We start from the raw sequence: 18,035 nt of genomic DNA, 5'->3' as shown, positions 1-18,035 counted from the left end.
CCTGGGGAATAACATTCTCAAATGGGAGCGACCAGAGTTATGGAGCAGTGGCATACTTCAGGTGGGAGACCGAGCAAGGCATCCTGGTCCGACTTGTTGAGTCCAAAGCCAAGCTTACACCACTTGACCAAAAGGGAGAACCAGTGAAGGCTGAAGTCTGTGGTGCTGTGTTCGCTGCAAGACTCAGGAAATACATTGAAAAGCACAGTCGGATGCAAGTAGGACGTTGGATCCATCTGTTAGATAGTCAAACTGTGCTGGGTGCAATCCAAAGGGACAGTTATGGGTACCAGACCTTTTTTGCAAACAGAGTGGGAGAGATCCAGAAGTCCACATCAGTTGAGGACTGGAGATGGATTCCAGGTGAGCAAAACATTGCTGACCTCATGACAAGAGGAGCAACCCCAGAGGACCTCAAAGAGAACTCTGTGTGGCAGAACGGCCCAGAGTTTCTGAAACGACCTGTAGAGGATTGGCCGACAAAGTCAGCCAAAGAAGTCGCTGCAGATGCCAAAGAAGGCATAAACAAGCTCCAAAGGAAATGTTTTACAGCAGCACTGACCCGAGCGCAGGTGGGGAAAAAGATCCAACATGCTCCACGTATACCAATATCTCCAACCTCTGACAAAGGTAAAGACCTGCAAAGCAGCCCTAATGGAAGAGGGCACCAAATCCAAGTCCAAAGACCACCTTCTGGTTATTCAGTGGGGAATATCCTTAACATCAGCAAGTTCAGCAGTTTAACCAGGTTGACAAGAGTCATTGCCTGGGTGTGGAGAGCTGCCACAAGGTGGAAAGAAATGCTAGCCAAGACCACCACCACAAGCAAGCCAAAGAAAAAGGAAATTCCTTCAGCTCTTGAGATCAAGTCCAGAATCAAGAAAGCTACACTTACCATCATGGAGTGTGAAGATGCACTCAGGGATCTCTTCCTTGCAGCCCAAAAGGATGTAACCTGGCCAGACACCACACTCAGCAGGCTTGCTGTGGTCAAAGAGGAAAACACTGGACTCTTGCTCTGTGGAGGAAGATTCCAAATCTTTAATGAAGAAAAAACTGCAGTACCAATCTTGCCCTGCACGTCATGGGTATCCTCCCTTCTAGCTCAAGAAGCCCACAAGACAAATCATGAAGACATCGCAGGCACACTCCTCCGGATGAGAAGGAAAGCGTGGGTGGTAAGAGGCCGGAAACTAGCTCAAAAGATCGTGGATAACTGTGTGACATGCAGGAAACTTAAGGCCCGGAGATGCCAACAGATCATGAGTGACCTTCCATCGGAGAGAATAACACCAGCCAATCCCTTTGAGTACACCACAGTGGACTTATTTGGACCTTATGAAGTGAAGGATGAGGTGAGAAAGAAGGTGAAACTTAAGGTGTGGGGAATTGTCTTTTGCTGCATGGTGTCAAGAGCTATGCACACAGACCTTGTCAGCGACCAGTCAGCTGAAGGCTTCCTGTTAGCCTACCAAAGATTTACGGCACTGAGAGGGCATCCAAGGAAATTGTGGTCGGATCCTGGAAAAAACTTTGTCGGAGCCAGACCTGCCCTCAAGGAACTCTACATGTTTCTGGACCGGCTGGAGAAGTCGAAGCTTGAAAACGACGTTTCCAAGCATGGCACAGAATGGAGCTGGAGGATCCATCCAGCAGACTCACCTCACAGAAACGGAGCTGCTGAAGCCGCTGTCCGAACTGTGAAGCGGGCTTTACACAATCTGGGAGGTAATGGAGTCCTCACATGGGGGGAATTTCAGACTTTCCTTTATATGGCTTCCAACCTTGCCAATGAGCGGCCTATTGATGCCAGGACTCAGAGCAGAGAGGACTGTGTAGAATACATTAGCCCAAATTCACTTCTACTCGGACGAACCGGACCCAGAGGAGATCCAGGGACCTTTGACTTTGAAGGTTACTCCTACAAGAGATTAAGAACCATCCAAACAGAAGTTGACCGATTCTGGAGGAAATGGAGTCAGTTAGCCGGACCAAACCTGTTTGTCCGGACCAAGTGGCACACCGCTCACAGGAATGTGGCAATTGGAGATGTCGTCTGGCTGGCCGACCAGAACGCCTTGAGAGGTCAGTACAGGCTTGCCAGAGTTATTGACGTTAACACTGACAAGAAGGGAATCGTGAGGGATGTATATCTCCGATCCTTCCCCAGCTACCCAGTCGCAACTGTGAAGCCCACTAAAAGGATGGAAAAACATTCAATCAAGATACCAGCAACAGTTCTTCACAGGGATGTCAGACGGATAGTTGTCTTGCTTCCAGTTGAAGAGCAGCAGCAACAGGATCAAAAATAGAGTAACTGAATCCAACACATCACAGTTCTGTGTGACCTCCTTGGGTTGAAGAACCAGGAGGTCAAGTGGGAGGTGTTGTGTCAATTCCTGACTACAAGCTATACCGAGCACTCAAGCCTAAATCCACCCAGGGTGCTCAAAGCACTCCCAACCTGCAGGGGGCAACCATGCAACCGGAGCTGTTGAAACCAACCACCAGGAAGTGCTCTGGGGACCATATTAACCTGCGCACCCACAAGCAGTGCATGTGCATGGCATCGAAATGTTTGGTAAAAAGCTTACTTGGCTCTCACTCATTCCTGAGAAGAGATACCAATGACCACAGCTCCTGATCATCCAAAGACGCAACTGGTAGGACAGAATGTGTTGTGAATTCATGCTTCTATATGCCCTTTTGGTTTGGTTGTAACATACAATACAATTATTAATTAAATTAAATAGTGAAGACTTCATTATGTGAACGTAGAACTTGACAGTAACGTTACTATAATCATGTGTATTGTTAAATGTTTAATTATGATATTGATATTTAATTATTAACTTGCAATGATCCTAGGTTAATCTAAATGATGAAATGATTGTTTGGTTAGGTTTGAGGATTCAGTAACATTAGTTTATGCTTATTTTTGAGAAAGTGGAATTGAGAGTTATTTGTAACTAATCCATGGGTTTTTGTTTGTGTGGTTTGAAGGTTATCAACCTATTCTGTTCCATCTTTATGACAATAAAAAATCATAAAGTGAACAGTTTTGAGTTGTCCTTTGCGTTCATCAAGGATAAAGCCGTTTTCTAGTTTGGGCAGAGCTGTGGTCAGCCAGAAATCACGCAGAACTTGACAGTAGGTTAGCAGTAAAACCTTGAAATCAGCCCTAGCCTTAACAGGAAGCCAGTGGCTAGCACTGGAGTAATATGATAAAACATTTTGGTTCTAGTCAGGATTCTAGCAGCCGTGTTTAGCACTAACTTGTTTGTTTTAATTTATTTATTTTATTATATCTTTGTCCGGGCAGAGCATAGAGTAGAGCATTGCAGTAGTCTAATCTAGAAGTGACAAAAGCATAGATTAGATTTTCTGCATCATATTTGGACAAAAGTTTCTGATTTTTACAATGTTATGAAGATGGAAAAAAGTTGTCCTTGAATTATTCTTGATATGTTCGTCAAAAGAGAGATCAGTGTCCAGAGTAACGCCGAGGTCCTTCACAGTTTTTTTTTCATGATTAATTGTCAGATCCAACAGAAGATATCTTTGTTTCTTGGGACCTAGAACTAGCATCTCTGTTTTGTTCCAGTTTAAAAGAAAAAAAAATGCCGCCATCCACTTTCTTATGTCTGAAACAGGCTTCCAGGGAAGGCAATTTTGGAGCTTCACCATGTTTTATTGAAATGTACAGCTGTGTGTCGTCTGCATAGCAGTGAAAGTTGACATTGTGTTTCCGAATGACATCACCAAGAGGTTAAATATATAGTGAAAACAATAGTGGTCTTAAATTGGAACCTTGAGGAACACCGAAACTTACAATTGATTTGTCAGAGGACAAACTGTCCACAGAGACAAACTGATATCTTTCCGACAGATAAAATCTAAACCAAGCAAGAAGTTGTCCTTGTAGACCAATTAAGGTTTCCAATCTCTCCAAAAGAATGTGGTGATCGATGGTGTCAAAAGCAGCACTAAGGTCTAGGAGCACGAGGACAGATGCAGAGCCTTGGTCTGACGCCATTAAAAGGTCATTTACCACCTTCACGAGTGCAGTCTCAGTGCTATGATGGGGTCTAAAACCAGACTGAAGCATTTCTTATACATTATTTGTCTTCAGGAAGGCAGTGAGTTGCTGCACAACAGCTTTTTCTAAAATCTTTGAGAGGAATGAGAGATTCGATATAGGCCGATAGTTTTTAACATTTTCTGGGTCAAGGTTTGGCTTTTTCAAGAGAGGCTTTATTACTGCCACTTTTAGTGAGTTTGGTTCACATCCAGTGGAGAGGGAGCCATTTATTATGTTCAACATAGGAGGGCCAAGCACAGGAAGTAGCTCTTTCAGTAGATTAGTTGGAATAGGGTCCAGTATGCAGCTTGAAGGTTTAGAGGCCAGGACTATTTCCATTAATGTGTCAAGAAATACAGAATTAAAAAACTCTGTGCAGACTCAGGACAGCTGAGATTCGAAAAAAAAATGCAGATTCAAAGAGGAGTCCGTAATTTTCTTTCTAATGATCATGATCTTTTCGTCGAAGAAGTTAATGAATTCATCACTGCTGAAGTGAAAGCCATCCTCTCTTGTTGAATGCTGCTTTTTAGTTAGCTTTGCGACAGTATCAAATATATATTTTGGATTGTTCTTATTCTCCTCAATTAGGTTGGAAAAATAGGCTGAACGAGCAGCAGTGAGGGCTCTTCGATATTGCTCTGCACTTTCTTTCCAAGCTAGTAGGAAGACTTCCAGTTTGGTGGAGCACCATTTCCGTTCCAATTTTCTGGAAGCTTGCTTCAGGGCTCAGTTATTTTGTGTATACCAGCGAGCAAATTTTTTGTTTTTAGGGGTGCGACTGCATCTAGGGTATTACGCAAGGTTACATTTAGATCCTCAGTTAGGTCGTTAACTGATTTTTATACTCCGACGTCCTTGAGTAGGTGGAGGGAGTCTGGAAGGGCCTCTAGGAATCTTTGGGATGTCCAAGAATTTATAGCACAGCTTTTGATGGTCCTTGTTTGGGGTCTGAGCAGATTATTTGTTACGATTGCAAACGTAATAAGATGGTGGTCCGATAGTCCAGGGTTATGAGGAAAAAGATTTAGATCCACAATATTTATTCCACGGGACAAAACTAGATCCAGGGTATGACTGTGGCAATGAGTAGGCCCGGAGACGTGTTGGACAAATCCCACTGAGTCGATGATGGCTCCGAAAGCTTTTTGGAGTGGGTCTGTGGACTTTTCCATTTGAATATTAAAGTCACCAAAAATTAGAATATTATCTGCCATGACTAGAAGGTCCGATAGGAATTCAGGGAACTCAGTGAGGAACTCTGTATACGGCCCAAGAGGCCTGTAAACAGTAGCTATAAAAAGTGATTGAGTAGGCTGCATAGATTTCATGACTAGAAGCTCAAAAGACGAAAAAGCAGTGTTTTTTGGGGGGTAAATTGAAATTTGCTGTCGTAAATGTTAGCAACACCTCCGCCTTTGGGATATGGTCACTAGTGTATCCAGGATGAGAGGCTTCATTTAACACAGTCAGTTCATCAGGCTTAAGCCATGTTTCAGTCAGGCCAATCACATCAAGATTATGATCAGTGATCAGTTCATTGACTATGATGCCTTGGAAGTGAGGGATCTAACATTAAGTAGCCCTATTATTATTAATATTATTTAATAAATATTTTATTTTTGAGATATTATCACAATCTCTTTCAATAATGACAGGAATGGAGTAGGTCTTTATTCCAGTGAGATTGCTAAGGCGAACACCGCCATGTTTAGTTTTGCTCAACCTAGATTGAGGCACAGACGTGGTCTCAATGGGGATAGCTGAGCTGACTATAATATAATATATACAGTGGGGAAAAAAGGTATTTAGTCAGCCACCAATTGTGCAAGTTCGCCCACTTAAAAAGATGAGAGAGGCCTGTAATTTTCATCATAGGTACACGTCAACTATGACAAACAAAATGAGAAAAAAAATCCAGAAATTCACATTGTAGGATTTTTAATGAATTTATTTGCAAATTATGGTGGAAAATAAGTATTTGGTCAATAACAAAAGTTTCTCAATACTTTGTTATATACCCTTTGTTGGAAATGACACAGGTCAAACGTTTTCTGTAAGTCTTCACAAGGTTTTCACACACTGTTGCTGGTATTTTGGCCCATTCCTCCATGCAGATCTCCTCGAGAGCAGTGATGTTTTGGGGCTGTCGCTGGGCAACACGGACTTTCAACTCCCTCTAAAGATTTTCTATGGGGTTGAGATCTGGAGACTGGCTAGGCCACTCTAGGACCTTGAAATGCTTCTTACGAAGCCACTCCTTCGTTGCCCGGGCGGTGTGTTTGGGATCATTGTCATGCTGAAAGACCCAGCCACGTTTCATCTTCAATGCCCTTGCTGATGGAAGGAGGTTTTCACTCAAAATCTCACGATACATGGCCCCATTCATTCTTTCCTTTACACGTATCAGTCGTCCTGGTCCCTTTGCAGAAAAACAGCCCCAAAGCATGATGTTTCCACCCCCATGCTTCACAGTAGGTATGGTGTTCTTTGGATGCAACTCAGCATTCTTTGTCCTCCAAACATGACGAGTTGACTTTTTAACAAAAAGTTATATTTTGGTTTCATCTGACCATATGACATTCTCCCAATCCTCTTCTGGATCATCCAAATGCACTCTAGCAAACTTCAGACGGGCCTGGACATATACTGGCTTAAGCAGGGGGACACGTCTGGCACTGCAGGATTTGAGTCCCTGGCGGCGTAGTGTGTTACTGATGGTAGGCTTTGTTACTTTGGTCCCAGCTCTCTGCAGGTCATTCACTAGGTCCCCCCGTGTGCTTCTGGGATTTTTGCTCACCGTTCTTGTGATCATTTTGACCCCACTGGGTGAGATTCTTGCGTGGAGCCCCAGATCGAGGGAGATTATCAGTGGTCTTGTATGTCTTCCATTTCCTAATAATTGCTCCCACAGTTGATTTCTTCAAACCAAGCTGCTTATCTATTGCAGATTCAGTCTTCCTAGCCTGGTGCAGGTCTACAATTTTGTTTCTGGTGTCCTTTGACAGCTCTTTGGTCTTGGCCATAGTGGAGTTTGGAGTGTGACTGTTTGAGGTTGTGGACAGGTGTCTTTTATACTGATAACAAGTTCAAACAGGTGCCATTAATACAGGTAACGAGTGGAGGACAGAGGAGCCTCTTAAAGAAAAAGTTACAGGTCTGTGAGAGCCAGAAATCTTGCTTGTTTGTAGGTGACCAAATACTTATTTTCCACCATAATTTGCAAATAAATTCATTACAAATCCTACAATGTGATATTCTGGGTTTTTTTTTCTCAATTTGTCTGTCATAGTTGACGTGTACCTATGATGAAAATTACAGGCCTCTCTCATCTTTTTAAGTGGGAGAACTTGCACAATTGGTGGCTGACTAAATACTTTTTTCCCCCCACTGTAATATATAAAATGCCATTTAGCATTAGCAGACGCTTTTATCCAAAGCAACTTACAGTCATGCGTGCATACATTTTTTGTGTATGGGTGGTCCCGGGGATCGAACCCACTACCCTTGGCATTACAAGTGCTGTGCTCTACCAGCTTAGCTACAGGACCACAAACTGACTGTGCTAGTGGCAGACTGAGCTGACTACACTGACTGTGCTAGTGGTAGACTCCACTAAGCTGACTGTGCTAGTGGCAGACTCCACTAAGCTGACTGTGCTAGTGGCAGACTCCACTAAGCTGACTGTGCTAGTGGCAGACTCCACTAAGCTGACTGTGCTAGTGGCAGACTCCACTAAGCTGACTGTGCTAGTGGCAGACTCCACTAAGCTGTCCGGCTGGCTAACAGCCTGCTGCCTGGCCTGCACCCTGTTTCATTGTGGAGCTAGAGGAGTTAGAGCCCTGTCTATGTTGGTAGATAAGATGAGAGCACCCCTCCAGCTAGGATGGAGTCCATCACTCCTCAGCAGGCCAGGCTTGGTCCTGTAGCACCCCTCCATCTAGGATGGAGTCCATCACTCCTCAGCAGGCCAGGCTTGGTCCTGTAGCACCCCTCCATCTAGGATGGAGTCCATCACTCCTCAGCAGGCCAGGCTTGGTCCTGTAGCACCCCTCCAGCTAGGATGGAGTCCATCACTCCTCAGCAGGCCAGGCTTGGTCCTGTAACACCCCTCCAGCTAGGATGGAGTCCGTCACTCCTCAGCAGGCCAGGCTTGGTCCTGTAGCACCCCTCCAGCTAGGATGGAGTCCATCACTCCTCAGCAGGCCAGGCTTGGTCCTGTAACACCCCTCCAGCTAGGATGGAGTCCATCACTCCTCAGCAGGCCAGGCTTGGTCCTGTAGCACCCCTCCATCTAGGATGGAGTCCATCACTCCTCAGCAGGCCAGGCTTGGTCCTGTAGCACACCTCCATCTAGGATGGAGTCCGTCACTCCTCAGCAGGCCAGGCTTGGTCCTGTAACACCCTTCCAGCTAGGATGGAGTCCGTCACTCCTCAGCAGGCCAGGCTTGGTCCTGTAGCACCCCTCCAGCTAGGATGGAGTCCATCACTCCTCAGCAGGCCAGGCTTGGTCCTGTAACACCCCTCCAGCTAGGATGGAGTCCATCACTCCTCAGCAGGCCAGGCTTGGTCCTGTAGCACCCCTCCATCTAGGATGGAGTCCATCACTCCTCAGCAGGCCAGGCTTGGTCCTGTAGCACACCTCCATCTAGGATGGAGTCCGTCACTCCTCAGCAGGCCAGGCTTGGTCCTGTAGCACCCCTCCATCTAGGATGGAGTCCATCACTCCTCAGCAGGCCAGGCTTGGTCCTGTTTGTGGGTGAGTCCCAGAAAGAGGGCCAATTATCTACAATTCTATATTTTAGGAGGGGCAGAAAACAGTTTTCAACCAGCGATTGAGTTGTGCGAGTCTGCTGTAGAGCTCATCACTCCCCCTAACTGGGAGGGGGCCAGAGACAATTACTCGATGCCGACAAATCTTTCTAGCTAATTTACACGCTGAAGCTATGTTGCTCTTGGTGACCTCTGACTGTTTCATCCTAACATCGTTGGTGCCGACGTGGATAACAATATCCCTATACCATCTACACTCACCAGTTTATGACTTAGCCAGCACCATCTTCAGATTAGCCTTTACGTCGGTAGCCCTGCCCCCTGGTAAACAGTGTATGATCGCTGGAGGATTCTTTTTAAGTCTAATATTGCAGGTAATGGAGTCGCCAATGACTTGGGTTTTCAATTTCTCAGAGCTAATGGTGGGAGGCTTCGGTGGCTCAGACCCCGTAACGAGTGGAGGAGAGACCTGAGAAGGCTCAGCCTCTGACTCAGACCCCGTAACGGGTGGAGGAGAGACCTGAGAAGGCTCAGCCTCAGACTCAGACCCCGTAACAGGTGGAGGAGAGACCTGAGAAGGCTCAGACCCCGTAACGGGTGGAGGAGAGACCAGAGAAGGCTCGGCCTCAGACTCAGACCCCGTAACGGGTGGAGGAGAGACCTGAGAAGTCTCTGCCTCTGACTCTGACTCGTTGCTTAATGGGGAGAACCGGTTGAAAGTTTCTGTCGGCTGAATGAGCGACACCGGTTGAGCATGCTGACAGCATTTCTTTCCAGAAGCCTTGAGAAAATTGTCCGGCTGCGGGGACTGTGTGAGGGGATTTATACTACTATCTGTACTTACTGGTGGCACAGACACTGTTTCATCCTTTCCTACACTTACATTGCCCTTGCCTAACGATTGCATCTGAAGCTGGGCTTGCAACACGGCTATCCTCACCATAAGGCGATAGTTCTCCTGTATATTATGAGTACAGCGACTGCAATTAGATGGCATAGGGTTAATGTTACTACTTAGCTTCGGCTGGTGGAGGTCCTGTAGAACCATGTCCAGATAAAGGGTCCTGTAGAACCATGTCCAGATAAAGGGTCCTGTAGAACCATGTCCAGATAAAGGGTCCTGTAGAACCGTGTCCAGATAAAGGGTCCTGTAGAACCATGTCCAGATAAAGCGTCCTGTAGAACCATGTCCAGATAAAGGGTCCTGTAGAACCATGTCCAGATAAAGCGTCCGGAGTTAAAAGTTGAATGAAAAAAGTTGAGCAAGAAAAAACAAATTACCAAAAAATAACTAAGACGTTGGTAAATTGTGTTAAATGAAGATTGATTAAACGGTCTTAAAAAGTAAAAACCGTAGCCAAGTAGCACAGCACAGCAGTATGGAGACAAGAGACACGCTCAAAACGGAGGTGACGAATGCTTGATAAGACACGCACTCTAGAGCAGAGTTCTGAGGCTGAATCAGAGAGATATCCAATGAGAGCAGAGTTCTGAAGCTGAATCAGAGAGATGTCCAATGAGAGCAGAGTTCTGAAGCTGAATCAGAGTGATATCCAATGAGAGCAGAGTTCTGAGGCAGAATCAAAGAGATATCCAATGAGAGCAGAGTTCTGAAGCTGAATCAGAGTGATATCCAATGAGAGCAGAGTTCTGAGGCAGAATCAAAGAGATATCTAATGAGAGCAGAGTTCTGAGGCAGAATCAAAGAGATATCCAATGAGAGCAGAGTTCTGAGGCAGAATCAAAGAGATATCTAATGAGAGCAGAGTTCTGAAGCTGAATCAAAGAGATATCCAATGAGAGCAGAGTTCTGAGGCAGAATACAACACATTGAGACCAACAGACCAGGCCATCACATCTCCATTCATAAATAAGTACACTGACAGTATATCATCTGGTTATTATACATGGGTATGGGACTGTGTGTGTGTGTGTGTGTGTGTGTGTGTGTTATACAGCTCTGAAACAGTCTCTCTGCCAGTTCGTATCCAGGATCCTGTCACTGAGCTGATATCTGACACGGATGATAAATACAGTGTGTTTCAATCAGTACTCAGAACGCAGGGATGGAATGACTCCCCAGTGTTGTTCTAGAATGATAAATGTAGTGTTCTGAAACACACGGTGTTATATTAAAGGACTGCTGCTGCCAGGTCTGCAATTCTGATACACTTCAACTTCGACTGGAGTGTGTTTTAAAAGTACTGGCTAATCTACTATTTATATATTCTTTATTGATTTTCTGAACCAATCCAAAAAGACGTGCTCTTGTGGGACAGACGGATTAATAACCATGTCATACCGAATAGCTAGGGTCCAGGGTTTTACGTGGTTAAAGGGAAAACTCCAGCCCAAGGATATTTTTCCGCCTCCACTTGGAACTGTGGTGCCCTCTCTGCCTGGAGTGATGATCAACTCTGTCTCAGACAATGAGAGAGAGGGACACAACAACAGAGACAAAAACAAGAGCAGAGAGAGAGAGACACACCAACTGAGAGAAAACAGAGAGAGAGAGAGAGACAACAACTGAGAGAAAACAGAGAGAGAGAGACAACAACGAGAGAGAACAGAGCAGAGAAAGAACAGAGCAGAGAGAGAACAGAGCAGAGAGAGAGACATTTATAGGTTTTAAAGATGTTCTTTATATAAATCAATCCTCACCACATTACTTTTTGGGAGCACAAACTTCTAAATAAACTCGAACTAAACTCTGAGTTTCCTTCAAACTCAATAAGAGGATTAGCATTTGATCAGAGAGGATGTTTATAAACTGTTTTTTATGTATTTGAAAAATGAAAGACTAGAATGTTATTTTTAGGTTTGTTAATCACATTGTTTACTGATGCAGCTCTACACTGTGTTCCGAGCCCAGGCTGCATCCCACATGCCCTTTGTAAGGCCCTGGTCAACAGTAGTGTACTATCTAGGGAATAGGGTGTCATAGGGCCCTGGTCAACAGTAGTGTACTATCTAGGGAATAGGGTGCCATTTGGGACGCTGCCCAGTCTTCAGAGTGTGTGATGTGTGGAGCCAGACTCACAACCATTAGTTGGAGACTACTTTCATCTCCCTCCCTCTCTCTCTGTCTGCCCCTAAAGGAGTGTGCTCATGCATGCCGCCCTTATAATCAGACATTTGGATATTCAAATGAGTAAAAAAAAAAAAGCTTTATTCACACATGTGTAGTTGACTACCAGAATACATCTAAGGGGAAGCCGGAATGACTCGTCTGGTTATCCTTCTCCTCTGTATTGTCCACTACATCAATAGAACAGAGGCAGAGGGGAGAAAGGGGAGGGGGGGAGGGGAGGGTGAAGGGGAGGGGTGGGGGAGGGGGAAGGTGAGGGGGAAGGGGAGGGTGAAGGGGAGGGGGAAGGGGAGGGTGAAGGGGAGGGGGGAGGGGGAGGAGGAGAAGGGGGAGGAGAAAGGGGTAGGAGAAAGGGGAGGGGAAAGGGGAGGAGAAAGGGGAGGGGAAAGGGGAGTAGAAAGGGGAGGGGAAAGGGGAGGAGAAAGGGAAGACGGAGACGTGTGGAGCTAAACACACAAACACACACAACACACACACAACACACACACAACACACACACAACACACACACAAGGACAGAAGAGCTGGTTGCCACCCAGGGTCGTCTAAACACACTGCTATCCCTAAAAACAAAACACACACACACTAACCCTAACAGAACACACACACACACTAACAGAACACACACACTAACAGAACACACTAACACTAACAGAACACACACACTAACAGAACACACACACACACACTAACAGAACACACACACACACACTAACAGAACACACACTAACCCTAACAGAACACACACACACACTAACAGAACACACACACTAACAGAACAAACACTAACCCTAACAGAACACACACTAACAGAACACACACTAACAGAACACACACTAACCCTAACAGAACACACACACACACTAACAGAACACACACACTAACAGAACACACACTAACCCTAACAGAACACACACACACACTAACAGAACACACACTAACAGAACACACACTAACCCTAACAGAACACACACACACACTAACAGAACACACACACTAACAGAACACACACACACACTAACAGAACACACACACACACTAACAGAACACACACACTAACAGAACACACACACTAACAGAACACACACACTAACAGAACACACACACACACTAACAGAACACACTAACACTAACAGAACACACACTAACCCTAACAGAACACACACACACACTAACAGAACACACTAACCCTAACAGAACACACACACACACTAACAGAACACACACACACACTAACAGAACACACACACACACTAACAGAACACACTAACACTAACAGAACACACACACACACTAACAGAACACACTAACACTAACAGAACACACACTAACCCTAACAGAACACACACACACACTAACAGAACACACACTAACCCTAACAGAACACACACACACACTAACAGAACACACACACTAACAGAACACACACACACACTAACAGAACACACACACACACTAACAGAACACACACACTAACAGAACACACACACTAACAGAACACACACACTAACAGAACACACACACTAACAGAACACACACACTAACAGAACACACACACACACTAACAGAACACACACACTAACAGAACACACACACTAACAGAACACACACACTAACAGAACACACACACTAACAGAACACACACACACACTAACAGAACACACACACTAACAGAACACACACACTAACAGAACACACACACTAACAGAACACACACACTAACAGAACACACACACTAACAGAACACACACACACACTAACAGAACACACACACACACTAACAGAACACACACACTAACACTAACAGAACACACACTAACCCTAACAGAACACACACACACACTAACAGAACACACTAACCCTAACAGAACACACACACACACTAACAGAACACACACACACACTAACAGAACACACACACACACTAACAGAACACACTAACACTAACAGAACACACACTAACCCTAACAGAACACACACACACACTAACAGAACACACACACTAACAGAACACACACACACACTAACAGAACACACACACACACTAACAGAACACACACACTAACAGAACACACACACTAACAGAACACACACACTAACAGAACACACACACACACTAACAGAACACACACACTAACAGAACACACACACTAACAGAACACACACACTAACAGAACACACTAACACTAACAGAACACACACACACACTAACAGAACACACACACACACTAACAGAACACACACACTAACAGAACACACTAACACTAACAGAACACACACACTAACAGAACACACACACTAACAGAACACACACACACTGAGTATTTATCAGACTCCTCTCATAGGAAGCTCAACGCTGCCAGGTGACTAGTATCATGTAGGGGAGGGTGTCTCTGTGTGTGTGGGTGTGTGTGTGTGTGTGTGTGTATGTGTGTGTGTGTGTGTGTGTGTGTGTGTGTGTGTGTGTGTGTGTATGTGTGTGTGTGTGTGTGTGTGTGTGTGTGTGGGTGTGTGTGTGTGTGTGTGTGTGTGTGTGTGGGTATGTGTGTGTGTGTGGGTATGTGTGTGTGTGTGTGTGTGTGTGTGTGTGTGTGTCTGTGTGTGTGTGTGTGTGTGTGTGTGTGTGTGTGTGTAGGGGAGGATGTAATCACCATGACAGTGATGAAAGATAAATGTCCCATGGGGCCGTCCCTTAAGCCTCTGCACATGTGCACCACACTGTGCACACACACACACACACACACACACACACACACACACACACACACACACACACACACACACACCGCCTCCCACTGAAAATATGACTACTGTTTGTTTGCCATGCTATGCTACGTAGCGATTGATAAATTAGCCTGTTGTAGCTTCGGCCTAGCATGCAGCATACTATTGCACTCCCTTTCTGGCTATGCCTGTTAACTGCTGCTATATTTATGCATATGTTTACCAATTTATATGTATATTTAATATGCAAATTGTCATTGATTATTGCCATTAACAGACGATTAATTCAGTATGTTAATAATCCTAACCCTAACCCTCACCTTAACCCTTACCCTTATTATAAACCTAACCATCACCTTAACCCTAGACCTAACCTTAACCCTTACCCTTACCCTAACCCTTAATCTAAATCCAACCGTAAGCTTAACCCTAGCCCTATCCTTAACCCTTATTCTAAACCTAACCTTCACCTTAACCCTAGCCCTAACCTTAACCCTTATCCTTACCCTAACCTAACCCTAACCCTTATTCTAAACATAACCGTAACAATAACTCTTATTATAAACCTAACCCTATCCTTAACCCTTATTCTAAACCTAACCATCACCTTAACCCTAGCCCTAACCTTAACCCATACCCTAACCCTTATTCTTAACCTAACCTTAAGCTTAACCCATTCTCATCGACGGGGCTGTAGTGGAACAGGTTGAGAGCTTCAAGTTCCTTGGTGTCCACATCACCAACGAACTATACATTTACATTTACATTTACGTAATTTAGCAGACGCTCTTATCCAGAGTGACTTACAAATTGGTGCATTCACCTTATAGCCAGTGGGATGGGGTAAGGGGGGGGTAGAATGATTACTTTATCCTATCCCAGGTATTCCTTAAAGAGGTGGGGTTTCAAATGTCTCCGGAAGGTGCCGAGGGGTGCGCTCGGTGTCAGCTTCGCCCTCCCCCCGCCTCTTCGTCTCTGTTTAACTGATTTACTGTACTTATCAATGTGTGCCTCATGTTTTAGACAGGTTTAAAAAGGACTGCTAAAATGTAGCAGAATCGTGGCTTTATATTAACATCTTAGAGCTAGCAACATTGATAAAATATGTAAAAATCTAAGTGACAATAGTGTTCTAGAAAGTCTATGGCTGAGCGACAGCTCCATAAACCAGTTAAACTTTTTAGTGTGATAAAAACACACTGGGTGACAAGACTGGATCTTTTCAGCTAGCACAAAGTAATTTAATCTCAGCTGCCTCCAGGCTCTCAGACCCCCACTGTGCCCCTACCAATGAGCTGGGCAGTGTCATCGTCTGAGGGGTGGGAGTCCACCCCTCCCTCCTCAGTATCAGAGTCTGACTCCTCCCTCATATCCCAGGATGGGCGAGTCACAGTGAGTGGGAGAGCCTAGGCACTGGGCGGTGGTTACTGTAGTGACAGTGGCAGAATAGGCCCCTGGATTGCCAGAGGGGAAGCCTGGGTTGGATGGGCGGAGCAGAGGGGTGCGCTCGGTGTCAGCTTCGCCCTCCCCCCCTCTTCGTCTCGACCACTTGCCCTCTCATCCTCAGACTCGGACTCAGAGTACTCCGGATTGGGCCGGGTTACACGTTGTTTGCACACAGGGCAAGTTTTCTTAGTCCCTGTAAGCCAGGGATCCACACACTTGCTGTGGTACGCGTGTGAGCAAGGCAAAACTCGCAGTTTGTCTCCCTCTTCATCCAGACAAATAGCACAAACATCATATTCATCACCTTTAGTGAACTTGGTCAGCCTATTTTTCCTCATCCTTTTCCTGTACTGCACACAACGCACAATCAGGAAGACAACCATCACAAGGATGATCATGCCCACCACTCCGGTGAAGGGGATGAGATAGTACGAGAGTGGGAAGGCAAATTCCGGCTTGAGGATCACATAGGCCCCTTGTTCAGGAATGATGAAGGTCCTGAGAATTTGGGAGGCGTAGTAGCTGGTGAATACTGAGGGGATCTCAATCTCCTCTGCAATGGTTTCATTGCTGTAGTTCATGTTGAGTAGAGTCTCTGAGTACATGTTGAGTAGAGTCTCTGAGTACATGTTGAGTAGAGTCTCTGAGTACATGTTGAGTAGAGTCTCTGAGTACATGTTGAGTAGAGTCTCTGAGTACATGTTGAGTAGAGTCTCTGAGTACATGTTGAGTAGAGTCTCTGAGTACATGTTGTGAACGATGGCTGCACTGAATCCAGCTTGCTGTGCATGCAGCACCTTGATATCAAAATTGCAGTCACAGCGTCGGATGAGGACTATGAACTTAGTAGTGGTAGTGTTGGGATCACTAGATGTGGGCCGTGGTGCTGGAGGTTCTATCGGAGTGACTAACCCTAACCCTAACCCGTTGAGTGGACGGGACTCTACTAACCCATAAGTCCCTCTTTGGGTAGTGATGATCCAAACGAGGCAGACAGGTCCTCAAACAACATGTTGGTCCTATTGCTGTAATGAGCATAGATGTATGCGTGTGCAGGTAAGGGAGCCAGTGTGCAGCACAGCACCAGAGTGAGAATGCCCAGTCGGGCACCCACGCACCACAGACCCAGCATCCTGCCTCACTGTCTGTCTGGAGAATGGGATGAGTAGGGCCAGGTAGCTGGGAAGTTCAGCCAGTGTCTTGTTGTTTTGTCCAGTTCTTCACTATCATGGGCCAAACACACCAAGACAGTCGTGAAGAGGGCACGACAAAGCCTATTCCCCCTCAGGAGACTGAAAAGATTTGGCATGGGTACTCAGATCCTCAAAACAATTCTACAGCTGCACCATCGAGAGCATCCTGACTGGTTGCGTCACCGCCTGGTATGGCAACTGCTCGGCATCTGACCGCAAGGCACTACAGAGGGTAGTGCGTACGGCCCAGTACATCACTGGGGCCAAGCTTCCTGCCATCCAGGACCTCTATACCAAACAGTGTCAGAGGAAGGCCCTCAAAATTGTCAAAGACTCCAGCCACCCTAGTCATAGACTGTTCTCTCTGCAACCACACGGCAAGTGGTACCGGAGTGCCTAGTCTAGGTCCAAAAGACTTCTCAACAGCTTCTACCCCCAAGCCATAAGACTCCTGAACAGCTAATCATGGCTACCCGGACTATTTGCACTGCCCCCCCCCCCCCCCCCCCACCCCATCTTTTTACGCTGCTGCTACTCTGTTAATTACTTATGCATAGTCACTTTAACTCTACCCACATGTACATATTACCTCAACTACCTCAACTAGCCGGTGCCCCCGCACATTGACTCTGCACCGGTACCCCCCTGTACATATAGCCTCCCTACTGTTATTATATTTTACTTCTGCTCTTTTTTTCTCAACACTTTTTTGTTGTTATTTTATTTTACTT

General features: G+C 45.6%; 1 pseudogene across 1 annotated transcript; it reads right to left on the bottom strand.

Annotated features, from left to right (window-relative positions):
* Positions 1-15,829: 15,829 nt before the first annotated feature.
* LOC311113854 (E3 ubiquitin-protein ligase RNF167-like) lies at positions 15,830-17,327 on the bottom strand (annotated as a pseudogene). The gene is made up of 2 exons: positions 16,835-17,327; positions 15,830-16,706 (listed from the first exon to the last, which is right to left on the bottom strand). The product of its transcript is annotated as an E3 ubiquitin-protein ligase RNF167-like (transcript).
* Positions 17,328-18,035: the final 708 nt, after the last annotated feature.

The sequence above is a fragment of the Coregonus lavaretus genome (assembly GCF_964263955.1).
Source record: "Coregonus lavaretus genome assembly, contig: HAP1_SCAFFOLD_1649, whole genome shotgun sequence".
Taxonomy (NCBI): domain Eukaryota; kingdom Metazoa; phylum Chordata; class Actinopteri; order Salmoniformes; family Salmonidae; genus Coregonus; species Coregonus lavaretus.
This window is presented reverse-complemented; position numbering and strand designations above follow the sequence as displayed.